Source organism: Conger conger, chromosome 2 (assembly GCF_963514075.1).
Source record: "Conger conger chromosome 2, fConCon1.1, whole genome shotgun sequence".
Lineage (NCBI taxonomy): Eukaryota > Metazoa > Chordata > Actinopteri > Anguilliformes > Congridae > Conger > Conger conger.
The window spans coordinates 16,643,696-16,663,347 of record NC_083761.1 but is presented as its reverse complement, the minus strand read 5'-3'; positions in this window follow the sequence as shown (position 1 = coordinate 16,663,347).

The following is a 19,652-nucleotide window of genomic DNA, read 5'->3' as shown; positions in this document are numbered from 1 at the left end:
AATAAATATCACTTTGTTTTCTCAATTCTTTTCAGTAATGACCTCACAGAACAAGACTTAATTTGCACATGTGATGACATATCGAAAATCTCCCCTCTCAAACCCTGCATTGCCAGTTTTTATAAATGTTATTGATCCAAGACCGGCCTTGGTCTTTCTTGTAATGTACTGTCTATTCTTCCATGGCAAGGTTTAAAAATGAATCTCGCCAATAATGAAAACACTTCACCAAATCTCCACGGGCTGCTGAAAAATTAATGAAGAATCACTTTGTGCGCTGGTTTATTTCATCTCTTGCCTTTCAGTCTGGAATCTTTAATAAGGGCCTGATCCAAACGCCAGTGCATGTAAACTCCTGCCCACTGCCATATACTTTTGTGTCCGGAGGCCCATGTTTCACAGCCGAGAGAGCCCAAATTCACTAGCGACCTTTCCCCAGAAGAACCACCGAGTCTCCTCCAAAGCTAAAATACATGAAGCCATGCAGTATGAAATGGTTAATAAACTCCAAATGAAATGTCTCGAAAAATTAAATAAAATGTGAGTGACAAATTATAAAATAAGCGAGTGAGTCAGTGACAAATAAGATATGTGTTATCCCAAGAGGTCAAACCAGCAATTTGCTTTTTACACTTTCTAATAGTTTTAATTACCAAAGCCCACTTTAATTCACACATCCGCCTCCACTGTTTGCCTGTTGCGTTCATGTTGAGGCTAAGCTGGTTTATTCTTATTTTAATTCATTTACTGTTCTTGGTAGCCGATAAAAAAGAGGCAGTTTTCTGTGATAGCTCCCTAGATACCTAGGTGTTCAAACTAATAACAGGATAGCTGCATGGATGGGAATTGGCCTTTAATCCACCGCTAACCACATTGAGTATTCTCCTCCTGCTACTGTGATTACCTTTGGTGGTCCCACTGTTATGGCTGCCGTTCAGGGGAAACGGCTATGAACTCATTCAGTTCATTTACGTTCAAAATGGTCCTGACTCTTTTCTCCTTGTGTCTACAATGTAAAGAAAGGATGCAGCGAGCATTCTTTATCTACAAAACGGGACAAATGGGAGCTGTTATAGTTTCGTTCCACCGGGAGTGCTTGTGTAAAACTGTTGATATGTGATATTGGAAGTAAATGAGAATCACTGTGATAATGTCTGTGATATGCCAAGTTGAAATGTTTTATGTTGGGCACTCGGTACTGTAAGAGGAATGGAAAGACATTTCAGTATCTTTAAAGAAAATATAAGCTCCGTGTAGCTTTAATAAAAAATGCTATATACTAGACGCACAGTTTTGTGGGTAAGGAGGCTGTAGCAATTCAGAATGTCAGATATGATTTTCTGCTACAAATATATTCAGTTCAAATTTTTAGCTGGAGTTTTAACTACTTGTTACATTTTATACTTTTTATTTTTCCAATTTGGTGCCTTAAAAAACTGAATATCAAACATTGATGTACATTGATGTAAAATATTCATTTTAAATGTAGGTTGGCTGTAGCTAAAGCTACTTCTGGTTAAGTACTCTTCTTGATTGGAAATGTGTTTCAATTGACTAGCCAGTCTACTCACTGCACAGCAGTCTTATGTTGACAGCGATTGGCAAGTCATGGGGAAATTGTGGTCAGATACAATTAAGTTAAGCAACCACAACATGATTTGGCAGATGGATGTTGTGCAAAACCCTTGATCATGCTGGCACAGTTAATACCCCCATACAGCAGGTGGCGATAGTGTGCATGGTTTTGTTCCGCATGTTTTGTTTTAAACAACATTTTAGACCATTAACATTTTGTTGTTTTACCATAAAAATAAATAAAAAACAGTGATGCAAAATAGTGTGGTCTTTACTGCTATCAGTTATGTTTACTGTTAAATTGCATTTGCTTCTAATGATTCTGGGAAATGTAGGTTGCACATAATTGGTGTGCCAATATTGACACTGAAAATAGTGTATTGGTGTAAATTTTACTTGGGCTGCTGCCATTCTACGTCAGCTAGACTCTCCACAACAAGGACTTACTAATGATTACTTATCACAAAATGTGTGTGAATATTTCAAACGCAAGAACCAGTCTGCCTCAGTTCCACTTTCAATTACATTTGAAACAAACTGCCAAAAATACCTGTTATTTTTAACACTGTTGCCCGTACTGTATTCAGTAGCATTATCACGTTAGTGGCTCACATAAAATAATTTATTTCAGCATTGCGCTCATAAAAAATATATAAATATATAACAAAGCAAAAATATCATCCCACAGTGGGCACTGCATGTCAGTTTTAAAAAAGACAAAACCTGACCCGCAAGATCTGTATCTGTGCACCGTCCTCCATTCCCAAGCCTCTGAGAAATGCAGGAGGAATTAATATTAATTTCCCCCTTTAGCGCTGGACGCTGTTTGCTTTCCCTGCCCAGCCTTTATTGATGGTCCAAGATTAGAGGACGGCTGAGTGTGCTCGGGGGCTGCAGGCAGAGAGACTGGACTCCCGACAGGCTGTTCTGTGCTTGTGTTTGTAAGCAGATATTTTATTGATATGCAGTCCAAACCGTTCTCTGACACTTTTGAAACAGTCTCAGTTACTATAACCTAAAACGAATATCGGTCTTAAGTGCCGTCGTATGCTGACGATGTGGGTGGATAAACGGCACACTCCGAGCGAAATGTAAAATAAAATAAAATAAAGGCAGGACTGCAAGAGTAAAGAAAAACCTTAAAAACGATAGATAGATAGATAGATGCGATTCAACATTTTCAACATGATATGCGATTGATTAATGTCACTGATTGGCCAAGGATTCCATTCACAGAGGTCTAAATCAGTCCCTGATTGGTGGGGAAGAATGGAGGACTGGACTGTTATTGGCCATTGAGTTATTGAGATATTTTCAGTTGCCTCCAGTTGGAACTCAGCCGACAGAAGATGATGATTTTTCCAGAAATAGTGTCTGCACCATTGGTTTATTAACACAGCACATGCCCAGGAATTGGGTGGATGAAATGGAGCGCCGTATTTTTCCGGCTGAAAGTACAGTAAGTTGTTAAACTGACCGGTGAGTTAGCACTGGGGCAGTGTTGCAGTCGTTTCTTCTGTGGATACTTGCTTAGGTTCCATGTCCCTTGCAGGATTCATGGACTGGGCTTTTCTCCGGAGGGCCTTGGCAGGGACGATGTGGAGGGGGGGGCGCACTATCTGTACTTCCCTCGCCTCGCCGATCGACATAGGGTGAAGTCCAGAGCACAACAGAGATTTAGGGCTTCCCCTTCATCTTCTCTTACTCACCCTCGTGGAGAATTAACAGAGATCTTTTGTGCTTTTAATCACCCTCTCCATCATCCTGCCGGTCCTTGCCCGGCTCCCCTCTGTGAGACCGCGAGCCGTTCGGCTGTCCCGTGACTCCCACGGCTAATTTTAGGAGCAACCGCGCACCACTGCCAAGAGCCGCATTGACGAGAGTAGCGTCATCGTTACAGATCGCCGGATGAATTCATCAATTAGCCATTGGATGGTGCTGTGTACCTTAGAGAAATTTCAAAAGCTACTCAAAAAAGGGTGGAAAAAAACAACACTACAGAGAATAGGGGATAACTGCAAACAAGGGAAATTTAAGGGCGAATGGAGCCAGGTTTCTTATTGATTTCTCTTTCTGGAGGGGGAAATAACAGTACGCCGTGCAGTACCTTGGCTAGTGTATACAGCAATGGGGCTCGATAAGATCAGTTTAACCCTCCACCTTCAAACCTGCCCCCAAAAACATGAAGGCACTTTTCAGATGCTGAGCTGAAAGGCACCTTAGAACTTTTAACTGAATGGGTGAAGAACTTCAAGAACTATTACTGTGAAAAATAAAACTGCAAACCACCATTTTGTCACCATTGTTTGCCAGGCATGCACAAAGTAAATGTATGTGTGTAAATTGTATGCTTGTACAGTATATGCAATCCCACTGCTATATGTGGGGTGTAAGCGGGTGGAGTTTCTGGCACCTCCACCCTTCCACAAAAGATCTACAAAACGTATCCGCAGAATATCTTTTGTGCTGCTGGATACCACTAGCTGCGATTGGAATCCGATTTTATTTACTCGACTGGCTACCACTTACTTGAAAAGGAGATGCCATTTGATTACCAGTGCCAGATCAGCTCAGTCCGAGGCAGGGCTGTGCATCTGTCAGGTCGCTTTCTCCTCCGGTAATTAATCATGGTAATTTATAAGCTAATTGACTCATTAGACCCAGCTCCTTCTGGACCGCGGCGTTTGGGCAGATTTGTTTTGCCCGTGAAACCTACGCCCGCTGCGAGGGGGCGCAGCGCTCCATCAGGAGCCTCTGTAATTGTCCGCGCCGTGGCCTGTCTCTCGAGCTTTCGACGTGCGGCGCCGAGAGCGATGGTTCTCGGACTTCGAGTCGGCGGGAGTCACGTGTCTCTCTGGAGGCGGCGGCGGCGGCTAACGCTTCTCCCCCGCGCCGTGACGCTCGAGGACCCTGACGCCGCAGAGCGCTAGCTGCAGGTCAGCTTCAGCCTCATCCCCCAGCGTCTCCAGACCGGGGCGCCGGGATGCTCACGGCGATGAAGGCGGTGATTGATGAGGTCTATGCCTGCGCACGATGGCGCTTCGCTGTACTCTTCTTGGACCTGGCTCCGGGACTTCCGTACACGTTTTCGCTCCGCTCGAATCTGCCATTTTCTCCATTCCTTAATGTTTTTCTTGTTGCTCCAGTGATATGTGTTAATTACATCCCGCTGTAAGTTTCTCTGGGTACGACCATGTGTCAAATAAATAAATAATAGTAGTGCCTGGAATCAGAGGCCCCCGGGCTTGTAACTCCAGGCTGCAGAAGCACCGCACAAAGCTTTCTCATTAAATTCATTCATGTGAAATGGCTCAGTCTGAAATAGAATTATAAGAAAGCCAGCAGTATTTCGTACTGCTTTTGGGTGTTGTGAGTTTGAAGTTCGGTTGGATCACTGTTGTGGTGCCCTTAGAAATATCGTACTTCACCTCAATTACCTCAAAACCCTGTTTTTACTGCTGTATGGTATTTTGTCCATGTAAGCCTCACGGGTTGCCCTGGCGATGGGTCTGAATTATGCATTGAAATGACAGCGTGTAACAGAGTCAATGAATTGATTTGAGAGTACTCATTGGAACAGCTCTTGCAACTGGGGATTGTACATCTTTCTGTTAGAGCTCAGGTGTTCGTTCCTGGCAGAGAATGTGAAGTGTGTGTGCGTGTGTGTGTGTGTATGTGTGTGTTTGGCAGCTAGGCTGCTTAGTGGGAGTGAGTCTTCCGAGGCAGCAGGTGGCACTGTGACAGAAGTATAATGAGGTCCAGATGGCCCAGAGCATCAGCAGCATACTCTTCCTGTCTCTAATGGGTCTGATTATTTGATCAGAGCTTTAAATGAGAAATTAAGCAATATGGCGACTTGTGTCTGCTATTTCTCTCTTTCTAGCTTAACCACATGTACAAAGTTTGGATCAATATTCTTTCATGGTATTGTGCCGATTCGACTCTCCAGAGACAAAGTATTCATTCTCTCTCTCTCCCTCTCACTCTTTGTAGTCCTTGCATTGAACATCAATGTAAAAATGAAAAAATGATGGCAGTAGCTAAACAATTATCGGAAGCAGACCGCATCTATCAGAGTTTGATGCACTTCTGTGAGACTAGGCAAGGATCTTTAACTGTGCTGAGCTTTCCTATTGAGGCGATTTCCAGCTGGGTAAAGTGTACTGGGTAAATGCATTCGAAAACACAAACCCCAGTCAGTTAATCACTTTATATGGCAGCAAGGAAAATATAGTATATGAAGTCAATTAGCTGAATTACTCTGCCTTTGATATATTTCAGAAAGACATCATCACCTGGGCACTAATGTGGAAAACTGCTTTACCACTTTCACAAAGCCTCTCTGGCAGTCAGACAAGAACTGACAGATTCAGATTCCGTCACTGCTGTCAAATTGTGCCCACACAGGTATTAACAATAATGCATTTGGCAGCTGACTGCAAACATACTGCTTTAGTTATTTTCAGTAAGTGAATGGTACACATGCATATTAATTTCCTTTGGATGATTGGAAAAGCTGTGAAAATCACTTTCTGCTACAGTCTTCCATACATAACAATTCTGACAGACTCATGCCCCAGCGTAAACACACACACACACACACACACACACACACACACACATACACACTCTTTCATACTCACACACAGGTGCACTCAGACTCTCACACACATTGCTTCGCTCTCTCTCCTTCTCCCACTTGCACATCACACATACAGCTAACCCTTGGTAGCAGGAATCCTAAACTTATCTTTGCCCTAGCAAAAAAATCACCATAATGGAGTAGTTAAAATTCAGTTTTACCCCGAGTAATGAAGAGAATATATAATTTAAGGACCTGATATGCAGATGGGATGTACCGTGCTAGGGGTTTGTTCGAGTGAGTGCACGCCAGGCAGTAGTGGAGACCTCTCAAATATCATTGCTCATATGTAAATCCCTCAAGGTAATGAAGGTATCTGATCTAATCACATCTAATCACGGAGCTATAGTGAGCTGTCACTCATTGGACTAGTCTGGACCAAGGAACATATTCAGCTGTCAAGAACAAAACAGGATTTGATTCACCCAAAATGGGCACCTCCACCCATTTTAGTGTTATGAAGCCCCAATATCCTGTCATTACAAACCCCCCCCCCACTCACCCACTCCACTGCCCAGATGCCCTTGGAGACAAGAGTAACCAAGCAAAGTGCGGAAGATTGGGTTGTGGTTGGTACTGAATGTACGAGGAACGTGGACTGGAGGTCCACTGACTCAGCGTTTCCTTTGGCTGAGTGCAGGACTCCAGGAAACAGCCCGGTGGTCAATCAGAAAATCAATCAAAATGTATCTGATGTAGTGCAGGTTTTTCTGCATTGTCAAAAGAAAGAGAGCTCCAGAAAGGGTCGCGGCTTCAGCGGCAGTCAGGCTCCCACATTTGCCCTCCTCTTTTAATCCAGGGCTTGATGAATAAGCCCCGGGAGGCATTTACAGCACTTACCGCTGTGGTTAAAGAATCAAAGGTAATGTAATTGGGGCACGGCGTTCTGTAGGAACATTTAACGATTTTGCAGGGTCATTTCAAAGGAACGTTCCATATGCACACAGGAGGGTAGAAAATGAGTTCGCTTTAATGCCACCTAGGAAGATATCTGGAAACCTTTTTTTTGTAAGCACTAGAAATAATGCCAGAGAAAAAGCTGTAATTGCAGAAGCAAATGTACGTATGCGTTTGGTGAATGTAGTAGGCAACTGTATAACAGGTTTGAGGAACTGCTAAATGTTGTGCTATCACAATGATGAAATAAAAGCCGCTTAACCTTATGGCCCATCTGGGCCAATTGTAGGAGGGACAAAATGGAGTTTCTTCTTTAATCATTGCTGAATAACTGCAGATGCCCAACAAACAGTCAGCAATACAATTCTGATTTCATCACGCCGTCGGGTTTAGAAAATAATAGGTCCACGGAAAACAATAATATCCGTGCTCCCCTGTGTTGCCGGAAGTCAATTCACAAGTGTGTTATAATATGAAGAAATTAATATTGCCATGTGAATGCACAATCCCCTCTTCACGCTAAAGTTGCACTGAAATCATCAAAAGCTTCTATAGAAATGAGGCTGGGATGGGGTGACTGAACTGTGAGTGCTCCTTCAGAAACACTCCAAGCTCAGCTGCTCCTGTTCTGTGATTACATCGCCTTCAGATGCTCGTCCAAGATTTGGTGTCAGCGATGATGATGGTTCCCGGCGAAAGGCTTAGCACCGATGTTTCTGCGGGGGAATCGCACTGCGCACGACTGGCGCGAGTTAAAGAAAGCTACGCTCGCAATCACCGCTGTTGCTATAGCGTAGGGAACAATATGGTGGCGGCAGGGAGAGACAGGCCTTATAATGGATTACCTTCTGAGTGTAGATACTGCACAGCTTCCCCCCTGTGTTTCATACCTCATTCCCGCCGTTGCTTTCCAGGTGCCGGAGAGTCCTTTTATTGAGGTAGTTTCTCTTTCCTGCGCTTTAAAACACAAACTTCATTAAGCAGCTTTGTCAGCGTATGCGGCCCTGCTTGGAAGCAGCACTTTCAGTAGTTGTTCAGCAGGTACTGTAAAAGGCTGCACTGTTCACAGGTACTCAGGTTAAAATGGCACAGTAGGCTAAAACGTGAGTTTTTTGGTTGAGAAATATGAAATTATCTACAGAAGTTTGAAGACTTATAATGATACTAACTTCTTATGGAGCATTTGGTTAGAATGCTGAAAGTATTTCTGTTGGAGATGGGCACTGCTTTTCCATGATCTGATTTGCCAATAAAAATACACAATCGAGCCATACATAACACCATAGATAAAAAAAATTACGCAGAGAAGCATTCATTCTGCAGTAGGTTTCTCCGGTGTTGTGAAACGACAACACTGCAGAAATTGAATGTAGTATATACATGTATTGTAGATTTGACTTCTGTGCTGGGTTAGAATACAGCAGTGGGCTATAGCAATGTGTCTAGCTTTAATTCTGCACTAAACCTGCAGTGGTCTGCTCAGATGATGAGTAGCATTAATCCATGTTTGCTGGGTTAAAGTAATGCATTCATCTATAGAGGAGTGTTGTACAGTAACCCATATAGGTGTACTGGGTCAGAATGCTGCAGCAACCAACATTGCTATTGATGTAGCCTCAGTAACCTATAGTGTTGGGTTGGGTCAGAGGACTGCAGTAACCTATAGAGGTGTGCTGGGTTAGAACGCTGCAGAAAGTTTGTGCGGCGTTGGGTCAGAGCTCTGCAGTAACTGGTGGTAGTGTGTTGTGTTGGGAGTTCTGCCGTAACCTATAGAGGTGTGCTGGGTTAGAACGCTGCAGAAAGTTTGTGTGGCGTTGGGTCAGAGTTTTGCAGTAACTGGTGGTAGTGTGTTGTGCTGGGAGTTGTGCTGTAACCTATAGAGATGTGCTGGGTTAGAACGCTGCAGAAAGTTTGTGTGGCGTTGGGTCAGAGTTCTGCAGTAACTGGCGGTAGTGTGTTGTGCTGGGAGTTGTGCTGTAACCTATAGAGATGTGCTGGGTTAGAACGCTGCAGAAAGTTTGTGTGGCGTTGGGTCAGAGTTCTGCAGTAACTGGCGGTAGTGTGTTGTGTTGGGAGTTGTGCTGTAACCTATAGAGATGTGCTGGGTTAGAACGCTGCAGTAACCTCGAGCGGTACATTGTGTTAGAATTCCGGAGTTTTCTACAGCAGAGTGTCCTGTTAAAATGCTGCAGAGTGCTGTCTCTCAGCACAAAGCGGTCAGCAGGTGTGTCGCAGTTGTCCTGTCAGGCACCTGCGGCATGGTGAGATTAATAATGTTAATGTTAATAATGCAACAGCTAACTCAAGGCCAGTAGTGCCACGGTCTCTGCGATCGTTATTCCCCCCAGCCACCCCCCAGTCCGCGATTGCTACCCCCCCCCCCCCCCCCCCCCCCCAGCCTCCTCTCGGTCAGTAGTCTGGCCTAGGGCGGCTGAGGCACATCAGTCTGCACATTGCCTCAGGCACCTTTTCTGGGAATTCAGACAGACCTGGATCTTCAAAAGGGCTCTGAATGAGACGAGGCTTTGATTCCCTGCCACTTTCGTAAAAAATAAAAGCAAATTAAAATGTATGACATTTATATTATATGTTAAGGCTTTAAAATAGGGAAAATTTGAGAGAAGTGGGATGGTGTGAGAATAAAATAAAACAACAATGCTGTCAGCACTGAAACTCCACTTTCTGTGAGATTTTAATAAATAAACAGGCTCTCTCCTCTGAAGATACTTTGAAGATTGTTATTAACTACTGAGGGTATGAGACATGCCTATTTTAAGAATGTCCAAGCACCTCAGCATGAATACAGACGGAGGTGTGTATTAATGGAAATCGAGTAACCTGCTTCTGTCTCAGTTTGGATGGATTGCTGGTGTCCCACTCTTGGTGGATATGAAATGGTCTCAGAGACTTTGCCTTCAAATTAGTGTATGTGACAGTTTTACATACGATCTCGGCTTCTGCTGTACGTCCATTAGTTTCCCAGTTAGCGTTTTGAACCAAATCTTTTAGTTGAAGCAAAACAAAAGGACTAACAGACTTCAGTTCCATGACTAGGGTGTAACTAAAAGCTATCTTACCAAATTCAGGTACTTAATCTAGTTCAGGTATTCAGAAATGGAACACATGCTAATGAGTAGTGAGATAAGACAGAATTTTACCTAAAATAGTGAATGAAGGCAAACCAATGTGATTCTTTAGAGAGGTTAGACTTACCCTCTAATAACGGAGGCAGTGATGCATACTAGAAGTGATGAACTATAATGCACCATGATACACTGGTCTAACAGGATATAATAGGGGATATGACTCTATCTTTGGGAGCTTCTCCGTGAAAGTGGTTTCGACATTTTGTCTGGCGGACATTGTCAAACTCCATGTCTGCTCCACTCCACTCAAGTCTTTTTTTTTTTAACCTCATTCGATGTAGTCAGTGAGCATACCTATGTCTGAAGCAATTAAATCTGCACATATCCAGTTATTCGACATAACATAAATAATTTCTGGTAAAGGAGTCTGATTTCTTGTCACTCATTTTTAATTCATGCTGAAGTAGCTCAGGTTTATAATCTACGCTATCAACAAACCAACTAATTCACTGAATGCTTCTCTTTTCTGTTTCGTTGTATGTTTCTCATTTTTAGTTCAGGATTTGTGTTTACGTTTTGGTGCTCAGCTTGGAGCTATAAACTTGGATGTTAACTTTTTAGATAAGAAGAACTTGTTTTATACATTTGAAAAGAAGAAACATTTTCATTCATGCTTGTCCTCCACTCAGTCAAGGACACTAATGAACTACAAATGGACTAAGAAAAGTTCTGTCGCAAAATAAAATCATTTCTATAATGCAATTCTGCAATGCCTCGAAGAACGAGGAATCATAACAGCCTGGTTATTGAATTTTGTTTGCACAACATAAATTTGGCTTGAAAGGAAATAAAACGTTTAGCATGAGCAGGACATGGATTTCATTCTGTTGATGTCATGCTCTGGGGTTCCATAGATTCGTTGGAGAAACGCAATGCCACGCAAGCCTAACCTATTGATGCTAAGTGGCAAAGGCATGCAGAGCTGTTTCTGATGGACCATGGCTCCATGGAGATTGCGGCACTGTTTTAATCACGCATATCCAAACCCACTGTGGCTACTGCACAGCTCCCATTTCAGCTGGTGTTTCTAATCCGCTGTCTCCCTTTCACCACAGAAAGGGAAAAGCTTTCGAGTTTTTTTTCCCCCCCGCCCATTTCAAGTTAAGTTCAATCTTGTCTGTCATTCCAGCTGGTAAATATGTTGCTTCTCGATAAGTTCCGGAGCCTTTGAGGATGTTGGCCAATTAAGGGCTCTCCCTCTTCCCGGGATTGTGAAAGAGCCGGTTTGGCAGAACGACCTGATGGGACTGGCACTGATTGAGGTCTAAATTGATGCCCTGTCACGCTGAGAGTGTGCAAACACACACACCTCTCTTTCAACCGGTGCACTGCACTGAGTCCCAAGGGCCAGGTGTCACTCCTAATACCTGCCAGCCTACAGGAAATGAAAACATTTATCAGGGGGAGTGCAAGTTTCCAAATGCCCCAGCGATTTTTCTGTTACCTGTTTAAGAAACAAAAGCCTTCTTTGCCATATGGACCTCCTTTACTTTATAGATTGATGGTTCCCTTGTGGTATATGGTGCATGCGGAATAACATTGAGTACATTAAAAGACTTATCCACGTGATAAGATAATTAGATGGGCTGGTGTGCATCTATTTGATTTTCCCGCAGCGTGATAATGAATGCAAATCATATGGAAATATAACACTAATTAGAGTAATGGCATGCAGATGGCAATCTCAGAACTGGATTAACGAAAGGTCATATCTCAATCAGGAGTTAAATAAAGTGAATGTGAAGCAAGTTCTATGGCTAGGGGATTAAAATGCTCACATTGAGGATGAAACAGGCTTGACCTGAACAAATGAGTGTCTTGATGTCTCCAAATGTCCTCTGCCTTGTGAATCTTGGAACTGGTTCAGCATATTTTCCACAAACCCTTCAAACTTTTTTGGATTAAGTTCAGCTGCAAGCGGGTTTGAGTGTTGGCCAAGATCGATTGGGTGGCTCCAACTGATGGGCATCCCCTGGTGGCTGGATTTCCCAAAATGCAACTGAATATTGACAATTTAAATTATAGAGCTGACGTGATTTTTTAGTTGAGGCGAAAATCTATCAAGAAGCATAAACAAAACACTCCCCAATGCCTAATAATATAACAATTAATGACATGATATTACTATTATAAATGTGAAATTACATTTCATTACTTACTTGGTAAGCAGTTCATCAAAACAAGACTGGCATGCCCTTATATTATTCAGCTCTCCATCCAGTAAAATCTTTGCTAACAACCTCCCTGCAGATTTTGCATTTCCAATTCTAAGAGAATCCAAAAGCTTTCTCTAAATGTAGTTTGTCTTGATTACGACACCAACTATACATAATAAGTAAACAAGATTATCAGCACTATGAAATGGGCTCTGTACAATGTGCTGCTCTCCTAATAGCAATTTTGTATTATTTATCATCTAATGTATGAAGCTCTGAGGAGGAACAAGCTTAAAAGAATCTAAATGCCTTTTGTGTTTTTACGCCAGGCACCTCTTGTTGATGAATGCCATTCCTTCTCTCCAGTGTTTCTGGTCAGTAGTGCATGCAGAATTCAGATCAGCTGCTATTATGTTTGAAATGTCTACTTGATTATTTGCGATGAGGAGAAATCAAATTTATTTTCAGTGCTCGCACATTACCGACATTTTGTGTCTCCTTGAATGCTGTGCCATTTCAATGCCGTTGTGCGATTAACTGAAAACCCAGTTTCGGAAAACGAGGTCTCTATTGCTCTTGTTGCTGCTGTTTTGCTCTTCCTGCTCAATGAACTTGTCAAACAAATGTCACGTGATTTGTATGTATTGAACACAATATTTTTGATATTTCTGGAAGGGCATGGATTTGGATTTTGTCACAGGGACAAAAATATGATCGCAACATCATTAAAAACAAAGAGTCAGTGCACTGGTGAGCTCAGTAATTCAAAGGGGTCTGGTAGGCCAAGGAAGACCTCTGCAGTTGATAAGGAATTCTCACCATGATGAAGAAAAGCCACCAGATCAGAATCAGCAAAACATCAAAGCCCATTCCCTCATCCCTTACTCCAAAATTGATTAAATTCATTTTTTTCCTCCAAATTCTACACACAATACCCCATAATGACAACGTGAAAAAAGTTTTTTTGCTAATTTATTAAAAATAAAAAACTAAGAAATCACATGTACATAAGTATTCACAGCCTTTGCCATGAAGCTCAAAATTGAGCTCAGGTGCATCCTGTTTCCACTGATCAACCTTGAGATGTTTCTACAGCTTAATTGGAGTCCACCTGTGGTAAATTCAGTTGATTGGATATGATTTGGAAAGGCACACACCTGTCTATATAAGGTCCCACAGTTGACAGTGCATGTCGGAGCACAAACCATGCATGAAGTCAAAGGAATTGTCTGTAGACCTCCGAGACAGGATTGTCTCGAGGCACAAATCTGGGGAAGGGTACAGAAAAATGTCTGCTGCTTTGAAGGTCCCAATGAGCACAGTGGCCTCCATCATCCATAAATGGAAGAAGTTCGGAACCACCAGGACTCTTCGTAGAGCTGGCCACCCGTCTAAACTGAGCAATCGGGGGAGAAGGGCCTTAGTCAGGGAGGTGACCAAGAACCCGATGGTCACTCTGTCAGAGCTCCAGCGTTCCTCTGTGGAGAGAGGAGAACCTTCCAGAAGGACAACCATCTCTGCAGCAATCCACCAATCAGGCCTGTATGGTAGAGTGGTCAGACGGAAGCCACTCCTTAGTAAAAGGCACATGGCAGCCCGTCTGGAGTTTGCCAAAAGGCACCTGAAGGACTCTCAGACCATGAGAAACAAAATTCTCTGGTCTGATGAGACAAAGATTCAACTCTTTGGCGTGAATGCCAGGCGTAATATTTGGAGGAAACCAGGCACCGCACATCACCTGGCCAATACCATCCCTACAGTGAAGCATGGTGGTGGCAGCATCATGCTGTGGGGATGTTTTTCAGTGGCAGGAACTGGGAGACTAGTCAGGATTGAGGGAAAGATGAATGCAGCAATGTACAGAGACATCCTGGATGAAAACCTGCTCTAGAGCGCTCTTGACCTCAGACTGGGGCGACGGTTCATCTTTCAGCAGGACAACGACCCTAAGCACACAGCCAAGATATCAAAGGAGTGGCTTCAGGACAACTCTGTGAATGTACTTGAGTGGCCCAGCCAGAGCCCAGACTTGAATCCGATTGAACATCTCTGGAGAGATCTGAAAATGGCTGTGCACCGACGCTCCCCATCCAACCTGATGGAGCTTGAGAGGTGCTGCAAAGAGGAATGGGCGAAACTGCTCAAAGATAGGTGTGCCAAGCTTATATATTCAAAAAGACTTGAGGCTGTAATTGCTGCCAAAGGTGCATCAACAAAGTATTGAGCAAAGGCTGTGAATACTTATGTACATGTGATTTCTTCATTTTTTATTTTTAATAAATTAGCTAAAATTTCTAAAAAAACTTCTTTCATGTAGTCATTATGGGGTGTTGTGTGTAGAATTTATTCAATTTTGGAATAAGGCTGTGACATAACAAAATGTGGGAAAAGTGAATCGCTGTGAATACTTTCCGGATGCACTGTATGTTTCATTTGCAGAAGAAAAAACACAGTGTTGTCTTGTCCTTTGTCCACCCCATGGTATATTCCATGAAGATGTATAGTTTGGAAAGATTGTCCTACTCCTGAAACCACCAGAAAGTTTTGATCATCCATGTCCTGATGGCTATAGTCCTGTTATTTGTCCTTCCAGCTGCAGTTTGCAGCCTGTGGTATTTATGACTCCAACTCTGTGCAGCTGTGACATTATGAATGTATGGCACAAAGAGACTAAAATTAAAAGTAGTGGTTAGAACAGGTAAAATTTCACCTTACCGAAGGAAATAATAATGAAAAACATTCACTTTAGTCTTCTGTTTGTAAGAGAGACAGCTAATTTTAACCTTGTGATTCACTTAACCTTGCCGTTGTAGGCCTTGCAATCATAGGCATTCATGTTTTAACGGCTCTGATTGAAACTCAATATTTTATTGATGGCCTGGACTTGTCATGTCCACTTGCAGGGGAAGAATGAATTGAATGAGAAAAAAGATGAAAGCCTTAGCCTCTGTAGTTGCTCTTAGACTCCTATATTGAAGGACCGCACAAAATGAAACTGGTAAGCTTTACCGTTATTGTCTATATATATATATATATATATATATATATACATATATATATAAACTCAAACTCAACCTGACCTCTGATTTTATACCACAAAGCAGCACTGTTTGGTAATAGAAGCTGTAGCAAAGGCAGCCAGTGATGGGTCAATATGTCCAACATGTCCAAAGATACTTTTATCCAATGGAGGAGAGTAAAGAAATGTCATGAGTCGGCCTACCTTAAGCATATTAGTGCACTCCTGCTAGCAAATGACTGGATATAACTGTCAGTCACTGACTTGTTTAAAAACCATCCCATCATGCCGTTTAGAAGGCAAATTCTTAGATCCCATACATGAAATTATGACTTCTTATTTCGTTCAGAGCAGGTGATGCTGAGCAAACGTACTTCTGAACAAAGATATATGCATTTCCTAAATAAATCCCGTTATTGTCCAACACTTTATTTTGTGGAGGCCCCCCGTGGATGAGGGGATGCTGACCCGATCAGCCCATCTCCTACAGTGAATAGAAGCTGAAGGCTTAAGCAGACTACTGTTGCCTACAACTTTTTTGTATATATCAATGAGCTAGCCTAACTAACTTACGCATACTTGAGACCTAAAGTCATTGCTAGCAGAAAGAATTGGTGTCTGACATTTTGTGAGCGTTGCCCAATGCAATGCATATCATATTATTTGTTACATATTTATTGTTTTAATTCACACTTCAGCTGATTTACTACCAGAGCTAGCTAACTAACGCTCTATTTTGTTTCTGACATGATGGACAAACTGCAATTATCTCTGCAATTTATCTTATATTATGCAATTATCTAAATTGCAATTCATTATTAATTAATACTCACTCAGACCTAGTTAAGTAAGCTGACCTTGATATGTCAACTAAAATGTAATGAATAACTGTCAGCCGACAGCGCAAAGTATTACCTTTTCTTTCATTTACAATTACACCCTTTAATTAAAGGCAACCAACTTGCTAAGCTAAATTGCATAGCACAAGTTACACATATGACCACTGCTGTACCAAAATTACCTAACAGTATTTGAAGTCGTCAGCTGTCTTGACACATGAAATCTATGTATTGTCTTGGTTGTTCTGATTCTTAATGCTGTCGTGAAGTGTAGTACAACTACACCCCTTGGGCATGGACTGCAATCTGAGGTCAATACCGAACAGTTTCACAGAGAGTAACGTCTTTAGAATGTTTCTGGATGATTGATCCATCAGGCAGACCCCGTAACAGTCAAGCTGCTGGAACTTGGTCAAAGGGTCTCCTGGGAATGAGCATCGCATTCAATTTAAACACGGGGTGGTGACGTGGCAAAACCCGGTGCCCTACCTACTTTCAGTCCTCTCTCTGGAGACGTAAAACGTGCTTTTATGGTGATCATTTCAGTAGTTTATTTATTTATTTTCATTTCAAGAGAGGCTTGAGGCAGTGATATGTCTGAGTTATCGGTTGCTTTGTTGATGTTTTTGGGGGCAGGTTGTTTATTAAAGATATCCGCGCGTCACATCGCCGGCGTGTGCCGCAGGAGATGTCGACTTCCACCGGCTCCCGCGTGCAATTAAATGTCAATCAATAGCCAGCAGTTCTTTCATCAGTCTTCATTATCCGTTATGAAAAGCTGGGGTAATAGATGGAGACGTTACGCTTGATTGACAGGGGGAGCCCGAGGGCCAGAGTCTGACCGTGTGGCAGTGGAGTGGACAGCTGAAACATTGCGCTGTTTCTAACCTTCAACAACACTCCCGGCTCTATGACTTGTTTTCATCTTTATTTTCTTCTTTTGTTAGTTTTAGCCCCAGAACAAAGAACGCCAAAGATTTATACTGGTTTTTTAAGGTCTGTGACACACTGGCAGAGATATTGTACTCCCATTGTGATTCACTTGAAAGACTTGCACTAGGGCCTTTTCATGGTCTAAAAACTAGGGAAGGGTAGACAGAAGAGTGATGTGAACATGTGAATGACCTCACTACTATCATTCAGAGAATAAATCTGCAGATACGTGTTTTTTTAATATTTAGTACGGTATCAGGAGACCAATCATCTTTCAAAATATGTTTAAATCTGAAAGATTTCTTGAATCCGAGCCACATTATATAAAGGCACCTTGTTTGGTGAAGGCTTAAAGCTTAAGAAAGTGGATATGCTGCCAATAATGACACCTACACAGTGCAGCGTACTTAAAAATGCTTCCCCATAAAAATAAGAACGATCACAGACTCTCACTCACAGGCATTAAAAGGCTCTGACCTCTTGCAAACACAGATAACACATTCAGCTATAGCCCCACTTAGTCCTAAAGCCCCCAACTTTGTCCTTTTTGTCTTTCTTATCTGCCTCTTTCTTTCTTATCTGCTTCTTCCTTTTATTTTTCCTCACAGATTCCAGCCCCTGAGTTGTCAGGCTAATTCTTGCAACCGATGACATATCAATATCCACTAACAGCATTGCTTCATAATTCATAATAGCCAATTACTCAGATGAAATCTTCTGGACACATAGGGATGTGCATGTGTAATGACTTAGCAAGCACCAATTAACATGCTTGTGTTCCTCTTCATTTTCCCGGGAGAATATGCAGAACGCAGATTGGCCGATTCTGTCGATCTTCATTGTCGATAGTGATAAAAGCATTCTAGTTTGTGTACAGAGGGAGGGAGAGAGGGGAGGTCACATTAGCAAGCAGAGATGGCTCAAACGGAGCTTAGTACTCAGTGAACTGTGGATTTTAGTCAGTGAGTTATTCCCTTCCCAGCTCTCTGGCTATTGGGCTGGGACACTTAAGTAGTTTGAGATTATATTAAAACCACACATTAAATTCATTCAACATAAGTATTATGTCTTTCTGGTTGTTTTTTAAGGAAATTACCTGCTTCTAGATCAATACAATAGGATTATACATAGGCAATTTTAGTGTGCTCTATGTAATTCACAGGGATTGGTCTGCCTATTTTGATTACATTTCAGTGCTTGTGCAGCTTTAATTATTGTGTCTGGTTAACTTAAGGGAGGTGGCTATTTAAGCATGCAAGTGCCTAGTTAATTGCTGTACCTATTAAAGTGGTGTGCTTTGGGGGATATTTAGGGGGATAACCTGGCACGTAGTTTTATAATACAGCCGGTTATAAACTGATTTAAGCAATTGAACAGCAATTGAATACTGAATCTACTTTGTTTTAACTGTTGTCTACAGGTGTATACAGTATTTGCTTTACACATTTGAGTAATTTGGGATTTTCATTTTGAATTGTTTTTCTTAAAGTGACAGGGCCAATAAATGGCGTAATGTTCATATTGATCCAGTAGTCTGAGCCATCCATAAAACATTCTGACAGAAGGGCCGTGATTTTGTGTGTCCCAAAGAAACCACCAGAGGGCATGCTTCATCATCCAAGACAAACAATGCCTTCTCACGGCAATATCACAGCTGCTGTACGCAAACCCGTCTTAAGGTGAGACGCTGCACGGCCCCGGCAAATCATTATTGTAAAATGTCAGCATAATTATTCAGCACATAGTTTTCCCCTTAATGTTGCAGGGAAGACCTGAACAGGTCAGCATAGATCATGCCTTGAGAAGCATCTCCTGTGGCTGTAACCACAGTGGTCAATAATAATACTAATACTAATAATAACAACCTCAATAGTAATATTAATATCAATAGTAATATTAATATCAATAGTAATATTAATATCAATATTAATATTACTACACATAAATAACAACAATAATAATAACAATAGTAATATTTTTGTTATTTATTTTTATACAAAGCAGGGTGGCACGGATGGTGCAGTGGGTAGCACTGCTGCCTCACAGCAAGGATGGGTTTGAATCCCCGTCGGCCGGGGTCTCTCTGTGCGGAGTTTGCATGTTCTCCCCGTGTTCGTGTGGGTTTCCTCCGGGTACTCTGGTTTCCTCCCACAGTCCAAAGACATGCAGGTTAGGCTGATTGGAGAGTCTAAATTGCCCGTGGGTATGAGTGTGTGAGTGAATGGTGTGTGTGCCCTGTGATGGACTGGCGACCTGTCCAGGTTGTATTCCTGCCTTTCGCCTAATGTATGCTGGGATAGGCTCCAGCCCCCCTGCAATCCTGTTCAGGATAAGCGGGTTAGGATAATGAATGAATTTTTATACAAAGCAACTTACAGTTGATTAGCCTAAGCTGGGGACAATCGCCCCTGGAGTGATGTGGGGTTAAGGGCCTTGCTCAAGGGC